This window comes from Gymnoscopelus microlampas, assembly GCF_963454915.1.
Source record: "Gymnoscopelus microlampas genome assembly, chromosome: 14".
Taxonomy (NCBI): Eukaryota; Metazoa; Chordata; class Actinopteri; order Myctophiformes; family Myctophidae; genus Gymnoscopelus; species Gymnoscopelus microlampas.
This window is the reverse complement of record NC_139951.1, coordinates 17,185,543-17,202,379: the sequence shown is the minus strand read 5'-3', so window position 1 is coordinate 17,202,379 and position 16,837 is coordinate 17,185,543.

Sequence of the window (16,837 nt, the reverse complement as noted above, 5' to 3'; positions counted from 1 at the left end):
ATATTGTGATTAAGTACACAGATGCTGTTAGGTCACCAATGTGATAAGCTACCTGTAGATAGCAGGATACATTTGATAACAGGTCTACATTAATGCAGAGGAAATTCCATTGATGGTGTAATAGTTTACTGCACATGTATACTATTCCTTTTCTTTTCTCTTGGCATACTGGGGCTTTCTTTTCAGTATTCCTGTCAGTGATAGTAGAAGATGATTTTAGATTTGTGTTTGTTTCCATTTTCTCCGTAGTCATTGAAACATCACAGAACTATACCTTTATATAACTTAGTCAACATTGGCTAAACCTTTCAACACTGGTAAGAAGTCATGATGTTTAATTCCAGTGACTTTTTTTGGCAAGACTTTTCAGATCAATCCATGGCTTAAAATGCAATTCTAGACCAAAAAGTAAAGGCACCACACAGCATTCTCTGTCATAGTTCATTTGGGTCCATTTTCAAACCTAGCCTCGCTCCCAGCCTCCACTCATCTGCGAAGAGAAAAGCCTGGTCACGACCTAATGCAGAGTGTCTATAGGGGCGGGACTTCCGTCGTACGTATTTGACGATAGTTTTCGACCAATCACGACACTTGTTTAATTCACAGAGAATGTAAACAGATTTGTAAAGCGTCAACGTCATTTCCTTGTGCGGTACTTCCGTTTCACTCAACCTGATAGGCGCAAGGACTACAGATGCTTCCAAAAACCAAATACACCAGATTCAGATACTCTGTGGAACTCTAAATCTCAGTGACCCGACAAAAATTAACTCCTCTATTGCCCATTACTCTACACATACATTATTTATTATTGTTTTATGTATTAGTATCTATGCTGCTATCTACATTTCTATGCACTTTGTCATGTCAATATATTTTAAGAAGTGAAATGAAACAGACTCTGCTACTCTGCCACTGATATCAATGAGATATTTAGGTCATCAAGTACTAGGAGTATTGGTGCTGATGCTGATATGAGAGATTGTACAGTTGTCTTTTAGCCTACTTACTGTCTGCATCGAGACAAAAACCCACACTGGATACAGTTTGCGTTTAAAGCCCACGTTACAGCGCTCCCTTTCTCCATGTGGGAGTAAGACAACTGGTCTGTGTGTGCATGCATGTGGTTTGAGCGTGCGTGTGTGGGTGCGCATGCGTGTGTGTGCGCACGTGGAGATGTGTGGTGGAAGTAAAAGATGAGTGTGCAACTGTCATAATGAGAAGGTTTGTCAGCATATCAGGTGAAAAGGTGACAGTGGTTGACATGGCATTTTGACAGTCTGGTCTAAAATAAACAAAACAAAAAATTACATTACAATTCTACTTTTAAGGAATCATGTTGTGCATGTACAGATATTTGTACTGAGATTTGATGATCGGTTTATTTCCTAAAACTTTAAGGAGGCCTGAACCCCTAATAGAAATCTCGCATTCCTGAAGATTGGAAATGTCCAATGATCAGGTTCATTCTCATTTTCAGTGATCTGTTTCAATTTCTCTTATGAACCCATGTGGTCTCTTGTGAGGCCAGCATTGTCACACAGCATTTTGTGGGTTTACAACCTTAAATTGCTTCTCCACGACCACTACTGATCCCTGCATCTTCAATATTTACAATAAAGACATCAAAAAGTGTATGACTTGAACACTAGCATTCCTATTCTGGGGGAAATATTCTGTGAAAAGAGCAACAAGCTCACAATTTGTCGCAGCTCGTTATGAGCTTGTAGCTCAGCTATTTTTGGTGAAGATATTTAGTGTAGACTAAAACAGAAGTGGTTAAACTAGAAGATCCATTGTTTGTATTCGTTTTTCGGTGGATCCTCAACTTTGTATCATCTTGTGGATTCAACGATGTTTGCATCTCATTTACGACATGCAAATTTACATTACAACGAACAGTGTTGTTCACACGAAAGTTTTCCCTTTCGTGTGAACAATGGTGTCCGCCAGGGTGGAATTTTGTCTCCTTTTCTTTTTAATGTTTATATGTATGATTTATCTTTGATAAATGCATGTGATACAGGGTGTAGGGTAAGTAAGGTAAGGTTAAAAAGAGTAAGTATGATTGTCCGAAGCAGGGAAGACAGACAGTCCTGACTTTTATCTCTCCGGCACTGCCCTTAGTGTCTGCTGTGACAAGGACATATATAGACAGCGTAGGAAGCTGTATGCTCACGGGAACATGTTGGGTCACAAAGTTAGCATGTGCTCAGTACCACACCTCTGTATACTGCCCACCTGTGGTGTTGCTACAAGCAAGGCAGCATCAGACGACTCACAGTGCCTTATAATGACTGTATGAGGCTCCTGCTGAGAGCTCCAAGAAGCTCCAGGGCAAGCCAGATGTTTGTTAGTGTTGGGGTACCCACCTGCTCTGCTGTGCTAAGCAATCTTATGGATAGATTTATGTGTAGGGCATCTGAGTCAGTAAATGACATCATTGTTGTCATAACGGACCCTATACATAGTTCTGTCAGGTTCTCCTCTAGAACAGGGGGTCTTCAACGTTTTCAGGCTAATAATAATAATAATAATAATACATACAATTTATATAGCGCTTTTCTAGGTACTCAAAGTCGCTTCACAGGGCAGAATAAAAACAACTTTATTAGAATCGACTAGTTAAAAGGATTAAAACTATAAAGGAAAAGTAAACAAAACAAAAAGGAGGGGCAGGGGTTGGGGTTTTATGTAGGGAATGCGATTCTGAAAAGGTGGGTTTTGAGTGTGGTTTTAAACATGGTGAGGGTGGGGGCAGCTCTGATGTGAGCTGGGAGTGAGTTCCACAGTTTGGGGGCAGCCGCAGAGAAGGCCCTGTCACCCCAGGTTCAAAGAAGGCTAAGGACCCCCTAGCTGAGAGCGAGATGAAGCAGGGACCCCCTCTATATTGTATAAACATTTAATTTCAGATTAAATGTTTTTTTTTTTACTTGGTCTGCTCTTTTTTTCCTCTACACCAAGCCACTTTGCCAAAAATAGGATGCTAGGGTTCAAGTGGTTAATGTAAAACATAAACATCATATCACACAAAGATTTGGTGCCCCCCTGTAGTAACTCTAAGGACCCCCTAGGTGTCGCGGACCCCCTGTTGAAGACCCCTGCTCTAGACTGTGGAACCATTGACGCACTTGTCTGTATGTTCGAAGCTGAACATGGTGGAAGTATTTTTATTGAATTTATTTTTCTATTATTTGTTATACAGGACGCACATGGTGTTGATGGGGACTGTATCTTGTGGAGATGCAATTTATGACCTTCGTATTACAGTGCAGTCCCTTGAAATTCTGGTACCCCACATTACAAGGAAGAAACCTGACTTTTCTTTCAGGGAGAAGGTTGCCCCTCCCCCCATCCTCCACCCCTTTCACTGTGTGAGTGTCACTCTTCACTCCTATAAATCCATAATTCTTTCTTAAAAGCAGCCTTCCACCCACCATGACTGTCAGCTTTGTTACTTCACAAGAGCAGCAGCTTTCAGTGCTCGGTATCATGGAAACATGAAAGACAAGTGTAAACGCTCTGATATTGGTCCAAGAGCCAAAAAGCAAGAGGAGAGAGAGAAGGAAAAGAGAACATTTCAGAAAGATGAAACTTCCTTTAAACAGAGGGAGGGCCAGGTCAATTAAATGAATTGGTCAGGGTGACTAAAACGTGTTGCCCTCAGCACACTGATGGTAAATTGTAACCTTTCTTCTATAAGAACACTGGTTTTCTGCTGTCCTGGCCTCCTGAGATTAAGCAAGTGACCTTAGGCAAACTGTATAGCAGTTTTTACAGGTTACAAAATGGCACTCTGATTAACAATCAATAGTGTGTGGTAGCTGTGGTACAAATTACACTTATTTTAATATACTAATCCTACGCTCAGCCAACAGACACAACTCCCTGTGTAACACAATGACAGAGGTAAACCACAAGAGCAAATACACACACACACGCAGTCAAAAGTTTGCATGGTGTCTCTTCCTGTTCTTCTTTCTCTCACTCACACACATACACTCACACATGTACAGGTAACACACAGACAGAGAGAGAGAGAGAGAGAGAGAGAGACCACCACACCGCAGTCTCCCACCCTAGTCCTATTAACAGCCAACCGCCTCTGTAAGGTTCCATGTTTAAGTGTCAGTACAGTCATCTCCCCCATCATCACCTCCCTCCCCTTATTGGTTGTGTACAGCTCTGGTCTGGCTGGGGGACACGTCACACAACACACTGTTCCACTGTGGAACTGTTGTCGTCTCTCTCTCTCTCTGGTGTTGGAGGTGCTGTATTGCAGTGATAATCTCTAGAAGTGGTTATCTTATGGCCCTGGAAGTCCACACATGGCAATGACAAACTACCTTCATTGATTGTAAGCTCCGTTTGCCTTGGTGAAAAGAGTTGAACATTTGTCGAATTACCTTACGAGTCCATTTGGGTCAATTTGTACAGTGTAAGACTGAGGATTTTACTGTGTGTACTACTCTGACACAATTGCCTTCTCCCACACATTCATTCATTGCCTCCGCCAGGCCGAAAGGCATGGCGAGAGAGTATGTTTACCCTCCGTCCGTCCGTGTGTGTGTGTGTGTGTGTGTGTGTGTGTGTCCGTGTGTGTGTCCGTCCGTCCTGTCTGTGTGTTACCAGCTAATCTCTGGCACCGTTGGCCCGGTCGCTGCGAAACTGTGCACACACTCTCCCTCGATACCAATTCAGAACCTCTGCCTCAAATTGTTCACATGGGCCTGTTATAGCGCCACCTGGAGGCCGATTTGTGCAAAACCCATTTTTTTCACATTACTCCTACAGATTTTATCCAAACGTCATGCAAATCGGTACACAGTATCTCTATAGTCATGTGATCAACACGGATCTGTCCGATTTCCCATATTCCATCCTCATTGGCTAAGGTTCGCTTCCAAAATTTGCAGGATTGGTCCGTTTTGAACAAAATGCCTGAAATCATGAACGCAGCTTGCGATTTCTGTGAAATTTCACAAACACATTCCCACTAGGCCAAGGAAGAAATGCCACCCTTTTTCACATTGGCCTGTTACAGTGCCACCAGCAGGTCTAATAAAACAAAACACATTGCTACATACATATATATATATGTATACTGTATGCCTTTTGATAGTACTGTTATTTGTAAACATGATGTGTACACATTTTTATATGATCAATATTTTCATATAATTGTGATGGTATAATTATAGGGGGAGGGGGTTCGCCATAAACCCTTCAGGATTCTAACTTCTCCTGCACAGTGTCAGTTTAGGTATTCCTTCTCTGACTTTAACGTTTTTGTGATGATAATTAAAACTCAAACAAACAAAAGAAAACTAGACAAGGTATCATTTTTTTCTATTCTCACACAGCGGTTTTCCATCTCTCTCGTCTATCCATCCATATACCATTCTTCCAGCCTTTCACGCTTTCATCCTTCCATCCCTCTCTATCTCTGACTTACTTACTTCGTTCCATCCCTCAATCCCTCCATCATTCCACCTCCCTTTCATACCCTCTCCTCCACCATCAGTCTGTCCCTCTATCCCTCTATAGAAATATGTTTACGAGGAGAGAGAGAGAGAGAGAGAGAGAGAGAGAGAGAGAGAGAGAGATATGGCCTGATGAAGCATAATTTCTATCATCAGGGCACTCTCATTCATTCTTTCCTTCCTACTTGCACACATACATGAATGTGCGCACCATTGACAGGCACACAGATAGGCACACACATACACGTGCACACGCACGCACGCGCATATACGCACACACACACACACACACACACACACACACACACACACACACACACACACACACAAACACACAGCTGCCTATCATAAAGGAAGATGCTTCTCCTTTCTAATAATCGCGAATCACTTAGTGTATAAATAGGTTTTGACAGAGCCGCTACACACACACACACACACACACACACACACATACACACAGATAAATGTGACAGAGGTTGACAGAGAAGCTCTGAGGCCATGCCAATAGTTCAGTCTTAATGGGGACACCCTTTAAACATTCGCTCAGTGCCTGAACACACATAGTAATGAGACACGCACACCCACATAGTGCCGGATATACATGCACACACACACACACACATATATTAGCCAACACATGAGGGCACACACACACACACACACACACACACACACACACACACACACACACACACACACACACACACACACACACACACACACACTGTCACCCCATAATGAAACCTGTGACTAATGAAGCCATTCTCCATTTTACAAGCCATATTAATTGTGTCCCTTGTCACTAGCCGTAGATCATCAGCTGTCCGCGCTAGATCATGGAGATAGGTCCTGACAGGGAATTAACTGTCTGTTAACATGCTAATTCACCCTGCCTTTACACTTTATGACAAGAGATTTTCCATAGATAACTAACCTGGATATTGCTCCAAGTGTGTGTGTGTGTGTGTGTGTGTGTGTGTGTGTGTGTGTGTGTGTGTGTGTGTGTGTGTGTGTGTGTGTGTGTGTGTGTGTGTGTGTGTGTGTGTGTGTGTGTGTGGCATGCAGCCAATTGGTTGTCAGTCTACATATCAGTGACTCTATAAGGCATTTAACTCCTTTTAAAAGTTATGGCCAACAGAGTTAAATAGCTAATTAACTGTGGCACACCGGTAGCTGACTGGATAGCGTATCGACCACATAATCACAACGTCCCTGGTTTGATTCTGGTCGGGGCCTGTATAACGTTTCATTCCTGAGAGACAGCTTCTTGTGCTGCTATATTCTCCTACATACAAAACGGCCCAAAAATATATTCTTCAAAAAATATATCTTACTATAAAAATGTGCTCCTCAAAGCACAGATCTCCGCCAGGCCAGGTAGTAGAAGACAATCAGGATGGAATATGAAAAATCGGACGGATCCGTCTTGATCACATGACTATAGAGATAGTGTGTACCGATTTGCGTAACTGACAAAATCTGTAGGAGTAATCAAAACTCTGCCTACTGGTGGCGCTATAATAGGCCAATGTGAAAAGGGTGGCATTTCTTCCTCAGCCTAGTGGCGGGAATGTACCTGCAAAGTTTCTGCAAAGTTTCACGGCAATCAGACTAGGAGTAATATAAAAAAGAAAAAAGAAATGTTGCAAAAATCGGCCTCCTGGTGGCGCTATAACAGGACAATGTGAAAAATGCAGGGCAGAGTTTTTTCCTTGGCCTCTAAGGAGTGTGCGTGCAAAGTTTCATGGCGATCGGTCCAGTTATAGGTCAAAACGCGAATCGTTTTGACCTATTTCAGCGTTTCATCATTTCATCCTTGGCCTAGTGGGAATGTGCGTGAAAGGTATACGAAGGTACTATGACCTGCAAAAAAGTATACTACTTTTTGCACCTTTCACTTTGAGCACAGAGCACTTTATGAGCATGTTAAAATAAAATAAAAACTATTTTCTTAGTCTCTGTTTCGAGACCACTACACCTGCAGTCAACCCTGAACAAAGGACGGGCGCAACAGTTTACCCTATGAATGAGTCCTCATTAACTCTATGGCCATTTGCTATTTGTACAGAAGAACTAGGGGGAAACTTCTTATGTTCCCTCAGCCCTATCTTCCCTCAGTTTAGGGTTAGGCTTGGTGTTGGTATTAGTTTTGAGCGCACATAGGTACGCTAGCCTCCCAAAGTCCCAATAGAAGATCACGGTTGTTTTATGTTGAAGTCTTAATCCTCTGAAGGCACAGGTAGTTTTGTTCTTTGAGAGAGAGAGTGAGATTGTTCTTTAAAAGATTCAAGCATTCGTTTCCAAAAACCTGTATTCTCATCACATTAACAATACATATTAATCATTTGTCCTAGATATTGAGTAAAACATTTTATTATCATTATTATTATTAATCATTATTATCATTACTACTACTACATTATTCAGGCACCACTTTTATCCAGAGGACCTTAAAATATAAGAGCAGCTCGGGCCTGCGAGAGTCTTTCTCCAGTAACCAGTAACTTTGACTCACACATTGCTAGGCTCAAAGGACCTTATGAGTTAATCGGACAGTCTCTCTAACTTCTTGGCCTCTGAGTCTTTAATCAGCCCCAGTGTTCTCTAAACAATGCATTAACAAGCTATGCGTGAACAACAATGAAAGCATCATGTGATTAACCTTATGTACAGTAGGTCATTCATGGCCCGTCTGTTTCGTCTCAGTGTAAAAACATAAGCCACTGATTGTGTGACCGGCCGGGCCCCATTGACAATAGTTCAGCGACCGCCACAAAAGCGCCCAAAGTCCCTCCAAGAACAGTGAGAACGTTTCAAATGCTCCGGCGCTAATAAAGCCTCATCTGAATGTTTCGGAATTTTCTGGAATGTTTCTCGTCCGCCTCCGCAAACTCAAATGAGGAAGCGGTTCGGCTACGGGGACGTCTTCAGATAATGCGGCCTGTTTTTCTCCCGTCTCGCCCACGGCCGCAAAAATGTTTGCACACTGTGCTGAAGTGACAGCAAAAGGCCCTCCGTAGAGTGAATGCAGATGGGGGGGGGGGGGGGGGGGAGTGGGGCAGGGGGGGTGGTTGAAGATGGGGTGAGGGGCGTGGCTGCTGAAGAAGAAGAAGGAGGAAGGGAAGGGATGGCAGGAGAGGAGGGCTGCTGACAGGGGGCCTTTGGGGAGTGATGGCCGAATGCACGCCTCGCCCACGCACGCCCGGCCGCTCGATTGCCAGGCTTTTATTTCAGCGTTTGCTCCAGAGTCAGGGGGGCCCAAAACAAAAGGGGGGGCCCAAACTACTAGGGGGCCCCCCACCGCTTCAGTATAATGAGATCAATCAAACTATGCGCCGCTGCGATCACTTTAGTTGCATTACATAATTCCTTTGTGTCTTCGTGTTGCAGGGTATCACTATGCAAGTTTTGAGCTGTTTCTTTTTAGGAAGCCCCATTGCAAAGTTTTGGCCCCAATCATCGTGATAATTTTTGCATTTTTTTTTATTTATTTGATTTGATTAATTTGCTGTTCCGTCTTCCATGTTCCTTTGGGGGGGATGAGTGACGAAAACAAATCACTCGACCAAACCTAAGGATATGATTTAAGCATCTTTCCAAATAATCACATTAAATGCCTGTAATGATAATAAAATGCTGCTCTACTACGCAGGGGTCCTATATCTTTTACTGAGGTTATAACTGAGACGATCCTTGTGTTGCTGGTCATCGACTGAAAGACCTCCTAAAATACGTGGATGTCTCTGACATCATTCACTACATGTCATGTTTTTAATGCATAAATACCCATGCTAATAAATAAATAATAATAGTAGCAACAGAATGTTTGCTTTTTAAAGGTGTTGGTGGTGATGGAGGTTTATAATGTTATTTTGGTATGCAAAACATTTCTTTTGCCGGTGATGTTATGACTGATTTCCTCCTCAAAATGTAATTTAAAAAGTAAAATTGATGACAAGAGAATTAGTTTATACTACCAATAAACTGAAATATCTTTTAAAACTTAAGGAGATTAACAAAAAGGAGTTGTTTCCGTTTTCATTATCATGTTTAAAAGCTGGATGCAGAATGGAGAAGGAATGAAGACAATGACAAACTAAAACAATGTGTTTTTATAGCCCTCTGTGTGTTCACTTTCTCTCTGACTCTCATTCTCTGTCCGTCTCGCTCTTTCGTTCTCAGAGGCAGGATGAGAAACAAAGATACTCTGAGTAGACCCATCAATGTCCACCCACATCATAAGATCTCCGCCTGTCACCCCTTATTTATCAGTAAGACCCCCAACCACACACACACACTGACCCGCACAGCGCAATGGACCCCAATGAAACTCTCTCTCTCACACACACACACACAGACCCGCACAGCACACACATTAATTTGAACCAAATAACACACACACACGCTAACCTGTACAGAGCAACAGACCCCAGGGACAAATGCGCACGTGTACACACACACACACAAGCACACACAGACCTGCACAGCGCAACTGACAGTAACACACACACACACACACACACAGACCCGCACAGCACACACATTAATTTGAACCAAATAACACACACACACACGCTAACCTGTACAGAGCAACAGACCCCAGTGACAAATGCGCACGTGTACACACAAGCACACACAGACCTGCACAGCGCAACTGACAGTAACACACACACACACACACACACGTGCACGCACGCGCAGACCCTCACAGAGCAACAGAACCCTAATCAAGAACCCCCCCCCCCACCACACACACACACAAACTGCCGCTTGCCCATGGAGCCTGAGGGGCTGTGAAGAGCAGGCCATGTGGGAGATGGGCTGCCACACGGCGGGCCGGCCAAATTCTTTCTGTTTCTTGGCGTGGGAGGTTTGTGTTTTTCTTGGTAATTTGGTGTAGGTGGCTCCTCTCTCTATTGACGCTGACCATCAAAGCTCGCCGTGTTAGATCCCAGAACGTGGCGGGGGAGAAAATAATGTGACGCACATGTTAATTTATCCATTTATAACTCAGAGAGTGTACAAAGGTAACCAAATGGATCCATAAGGGTCCATTTGGTCTCATTAACACTCAGGGTTTTACTGTGCTTCGGGATTATTCAGAGCTTGACTGTTCTTGTATTAGAATCATTCTATTGTTCTTTTACAGGAATTAATTTCATATTTGGGGAGAAAGCTTTGTGTTTTGTGGTTTAAAAAAAGAAACGGCTTGCTGCAGTCCAACCCTAACCTAAATTATATTCCTATTATGCGTGTGGTTCCTATTTTACGAGCACAGAACACTGTATAATAATACAAAATGCAAAGCCAAGACAATACTGTTTTGACATAACTTGGCAGGAGACAGTGAGAAGCAAGGGCATTAGTGCCGTTTTAGATCTAAATTCCGTAACATCATTATTTGCTCGTTATATTTTTTATATAATAATAAAAACAATTCATCACGTCACTCAAAAACATTGGCTCCACATGCAAAGTAACCTAAAACCCCTGTGAGGAAATATTCCTAAATATTATGAGAAAACTCATTTAGAACTCTACATCCTCTCCATATAAAATATATAGATGAAGGGAAACATTCCCCTGTTCTGCCTTCCTAACACCTAAGTAGCATCAAACTCACAGCAGAGAACAGGCTTATCGATGACCGAGAACAAAATGCAAAAGATGCAAAAACACAAAACTAACAAAAATGTACTTAAGATAAGGTCAGTTTGTACAAAGAATAGAACTAGAAGAGTCTCTCTCTCTCTCTCCCCCCCCCCCCCACCCCAGTGGATATCTGATGGAACGACACTCCAACAGCTGCCAGTCTTTGCTGACTGATTTTCTTCTTATACTGCCTGGCTGTCTGACATCTGTTGTCTGGCCCAAATCCCAGCTTGTTTTCTTACCTGTCTTCCTGCCTACTTCTGTACAGTAACTTGGTTGAATCCACTTGGCTGACTCTGTGCGATGGAACAATTTGCAGACGGGTCCCCTTGCTGTTCTGATGCCACCCGTCAGTCACTTGCTTAAAAGGCTGGCCAGTTTACCCAGTTTGCTGCCCGCCAACCTAGAGCAGCGGTACCTACTCTCAACGAACAGTGGTGTACATAAGGTCTGAATGTACTCACTTAAGACTGCTTTCTACCTTTGCAGGTGTGTTTTCTTGTACTGGCTGGTTGTATACAGCCTGTCTATCTAGTTTCCTGTAATATTCCCTGACTCTCTGATGGTACCTTCTACCTTCATAACTGGGTTAGTGGATGTCTGCCATGCTACTCTAGCTCACCTGTTACTGTCTCTACCCATCTACCTGTCTGTTTGTGTTCCCTGGCTACATATTTCAGTCTACGTATTCCTCGGCCTGTCTTTCTGGCTCTGGTGTGTGCTGCCTATGTTGTCTGACTCTTTCAGGAGCCGAAGCTGTGGAATCGTCTGCCCACCTCTTCCTCTAGGAAGCACACGACCATAGATGATCCTTCACCACGCATAAAGAGAGCAGGGAATTTGTAACATGAGAACAGAGTAGCGCGTGGGATGCGGAGAAGTGTGTGCGTGCGTGCGTGTGTGTGTGTGTGTGTGTGTGTGTGTGTGTGTGTGTGTAGAGGGGGTAGAAACAACAATAACTAAAAACCACATTGTAACGAAACAAAGGCAAATGTTCAATGTTAATACCACGGTAATAGAACGACGAAGTGTGTGTGTGTGTGTGTGTGTGTGTGTGTGTGTGTGTGTGTGTGTGTGTGTGTGTGTGTGTGTGTGTGTGTGTGTGGCCACGTTTCCACTTCAGGCATGCAGTGGGTAGGCGACAGCATGCCACGCATCTTCAGGAATTCACAGAGAATCCCCGTCCCTTCTCTAACTAGAGGAAGTCTGTGTGTCGCATTCATACTTCTGCACATTTTATGTTCTAAAATGTCACCTGGATAGATGAACTGTGAGTTATTCTTATAGGCAGTGAATGCCTACAGTGTCTAAATGTTTATTTAGGTTCAGCTTAGTTCATTTAAGGAGATTTTTCTTCTTCAGGCCGAAATCATTTCACCATACGGCAAAAAAAGACTATATATGAGTTTTGGAATACAAAAAAAGTCCTATCTTTTCACATTTTTTGATACTTCAGCTATTTGCTCTCCTTCGCTCAATCAAAGGCACTGCCTGGATCATTACTTCAAAAACAATTGAACCACTTTGATTATCGACAAAAGCTTTGAGAAATCCCCAGAAATTTTGAAAATAGCAAAAATAACCGTTCTACAAGCTCACACAGTTATCAGCTATTTTACTTTTTTAAAGTATAAAATAGAGCTTAAATGATTGATAAGAAGAATGAATAAAATACATACAAAATAAATAAATATAGATAAATAAATAAAACGACATGTCTACCAGATCTATACGACAGTCGTTCTCGAAGTGGGGTCCGGGGACCCCCAGTGGTCCTTGAGGGGGTTCCAGTGGGTCCCAAGCTGAATCAGTAAATTTTGAATCACAATCAATTTAACCACTTAACCCTATACATCTACTGTTTACAAATAGCAGATCTACAAGCTCACAAAGTGATGCATCACTATTTTGTGTATTTTCAAAACAATCTTAAAAGCGGTTGAAAATGTTTGAATATTTTTATTTATTTTATTTTTTATAATTTTTATCCCACGATTTTTGTAACCCACATTTTTTTCACCCAGTGCCAATTTCCTATGTAATCCTGGGCACTACCTACCCTCTGCCAGCCTAGGGAGAGCCCAAGCTGAAGCTCATGCCTCCTTCAATGCATGAGGAGCAAGCAGGCCGCTTCTTATCACCCGACAGGGGGGAGTTTCCCTGGTTGGACATAGCGCGTGGAAGGAACACGTTATTCCAACCAGTTCCCTTCTCCTCCATCAGGCGCCCCGGCTGACCAGGGGGAGGCAGTATAGTGACCAGGATTACTACATGTTTTTGTGAGGGTATTAACTACCCTAGGAGACACGGGGAGAACATGCAAACTCCACACAGAGTAGGCCCTTTCACCAACCCCACCTAGGGTATGGGCGCCGATGACGTGGAGGAGAGAACACGCCCCCAGTGCCCACAGCGTCCCTGGCGGGAATCGAACCCAGGACCTTCTAGCTGTGAGGCGACAGCGCTACCGACTGCGCCACCGTGCCCCCCGTTTGAATATTTTTGAGACATTTTAAGAACACAGATCTTGTATGGGGGTCCCTGGCACAAAATATTTTCAGATGGGGGTCCACGGCCAAATACAACTTACAAAAGTTGGAGAACCGCTGATCTAGGAGATCAAACGGGGCTCTGTCAATGATCAGCAGGTCAAAACTAATTATAATAGCGCTCGTTAAGGACGACCCCCCCCCCCCCTCCCCGGTCATTAGATAACGAGCCGGAGGGACCTGGGCTTGTCATTGACATTTGACTTCTGTACAATCACCGAAAGCCATTAATAGTAATGTCCTGTAACATGAATGAAAAAAATCAAGAGAAGAAAAGAAAAACACACACACCTCTCTATTCATATCAACGGAGGATCAGTGTCATTAGAAAGACAGGAGAGAAAGACAAAGAATGAACGCGCCATAAATATACAGAGCGTACCCTTACATGTAGGCTATCAATGAGTAATACAGCTGTATATATGCAGTCTATTAACAGTCTATCAACACTGAGTATATGAATAAACACTGAGTACAGTGAATATCCTACTATATAATAAGTAAACCTCTGTCCTCTGTCAGTCAGTCAGTCACTCACTCACTCATAACCTGTCAGTTCCGTATGGTTCTCCTCAGTGGCTTGAGCAACTGATTTGAACTTGCACACAGGCATTGACCATTACCATTATGCACACAACCACAACGCCAGTTTTTCACTTTCCCAAAATGTAAGCTGTTTAATAGCGTTTCTATGTAAACACCAGAGATTCAGAGTTCGGCCTATGGCATCTGTCGCCATGGTTACAGCCCCGCAATCTATGGGATGATCATCTCTAGCCACCGCAGAGAACACACACGCTGCAAACTTATAAAGGACTTGTCCACACACACTGCGTTTTATGAGCGGGAGGCCGCATTGGATATCATCTTCAGCGCACTAGCACGATTGACACATGCAATGTTTGCATCCAGGTTGTGTTATTAGCACACATAGCTTAGCTCAAACAGCTTAAACATCAACTTCTCATGGTTGTGTGGGTGCCGGGCTCCACTCCCAAAGTTTAACTGAGCATATACCGTGTACACAGCACATAACTCAAAGTCTGCAAATACTTTGAGTGCGCACATCCCCTGGTGTGGACTAATAAGAATGATTATATAGATGGTCTGTCAACAGACCTTCAAAAATGAGCGTCTGGATGAATCTACCAACAGGTTTATTTATCAGTGAATAGAGATGGATCAGATGAAATGCAGCAGTAAATGTGTATAATTCGGCATAGACACGTTTCTTTTATCTTTTATCTCTTATCTGTCTGGCAGGCAGGCAGTTCACCTGCCTGTCTTCCTCTCTGTCCTTTTCATTGTCTGTCTCACTCACCTTGTTTTTATTGCCAGCAAGCTGCGTTCATGCCATTTTAGATTGGAAGCTTGAAATGTTTGTCGATTGCCTGTTTTCTGTTTGTGTTAAACGTTCTTTCAAATGTACCTGTTGGCCAAAGCCAGAGGCTAGTCTCTCTGCATCTGTCTTCGGTCTCTCCCTGTTCCCTGTAGCGCTGTGTAAAAACATAACGTGCACTAAAGATGATACATAACACATCTATGAGAATGACACCCAACTCTTATTGTGTGCGTGTGCCCGTGTGTGTGTGTGTGTGTGTGTGTGTGTGTGTCTGTGCGTGTGCATGTATATGTGACTATTACCGGAGCCCCATTAATAACCATTTAGAGGATGTTTGATGAGTTTCAGTAATAGGGGGTTTGACTGGGAATGATGAGGCTCCTGTCAACTAATGGATACATCTTTTCAGCAGGTCTATAAGGGCCGTGCCCGGCGTCGAGTCGGTCGGATAGGCGGTTGTCCAGAACCACTGATCCGACCGATACACTCATATATAGGCATATATGGAGACGATTTGTCGGTTGGATCAGCAGATCTCCAGAAAATATTGATAACGCGCAAATCCCCATATTGGAGTATGCTGATGTCATCAATATGACGTGATAGACTGGCTCTATATTTGGGCATGGCTGACAAGAAACTCCATATATGGGCATAAAAGGGACACAGACAGGCAGACGGGTACGGGTGTAATGCTGAGAGGCATTGTCAATGTCTCTCAGCCAAGCACCATACAAGCACCATACAAGGTCGGCTGTCACCACCCACTATATAAAAGAAAGATAAACAGTTCAAGAAACAAACAATCAACGACAGCATGGACACTGAAAATATCGACTTAACTTTGCTGTTGGCTGAAATGCGCCTAGACAATACGAATATTTCCTGGGAAATAAAAGATGTCATCACAGAGGTCAAAAGGGTCCAGAACGAAATTACTGCGCTTGGAAAGAGAATGACCGAGCTTGAACAAAGAGTGAGTAATAAAGAGGACGCCAATGTGACGGTGAAAATCCAAGGTGAAATCATAAAAAAGCTGCAAACTAGAATGGCCGTAATGGAGAACAGAAGCCGCAGATACAACCTGTACTGTTTTCCTGAAAGCTCAAATTGCACAAAGATGCAGATTTTTGTGAAGGACCTCTGTAGCAGGATCCACACCCTGGAGGTCAAACCACATGATAACATTCAGAGTGTGAAGGCCAAGCTACAGGATAAAACTGACTGGGCCCCTGACATGCAAAAACTGATGTTCGATAAAAAGGAATTGAAAGATTGTCGTACGCTGTCTGACTACAACATTCAAAAGGAGTCCACCCTCTACCTTGTGTATCTGGGGTATGAGAAGAGCAGATACCATGATATGCATTAAATGCCTCGAACCAGGTTCAGCTGTGGGGAAGGACCTACCTTATTTACATGGTGTGTGCTCTTACTCTGTGACCCACCGAGGTGCCCAACAAAAAAACTTTAAATATGCCTCTCAAAATCCAACCCATCGTTGTGAGAGGTGGAAGCAGGTAATGCTGACTAACAGGGTAAAACTGTAGGCTAATCACCTGTGCAATGGTTGAATAAAGATGAAATAAACATTGACAAATGTCAATGCCGTTCTGGAGCCTGGAACAGAAGACTGAACCATGTTTTCCCCCGTCTGTCTGCGGCTAATCTCAAATGAACGTTCGGGCCGCGAACGTCTAGCGTGACGCGTCGTTCACTTTGCAGTGCCACCTTACAGGCACCTCACAGTGTGAGAGAGAGTTTTGTGCTCTCCTAAATCCACGGCAGGCTTTGAAAGTACCCACTTCAGA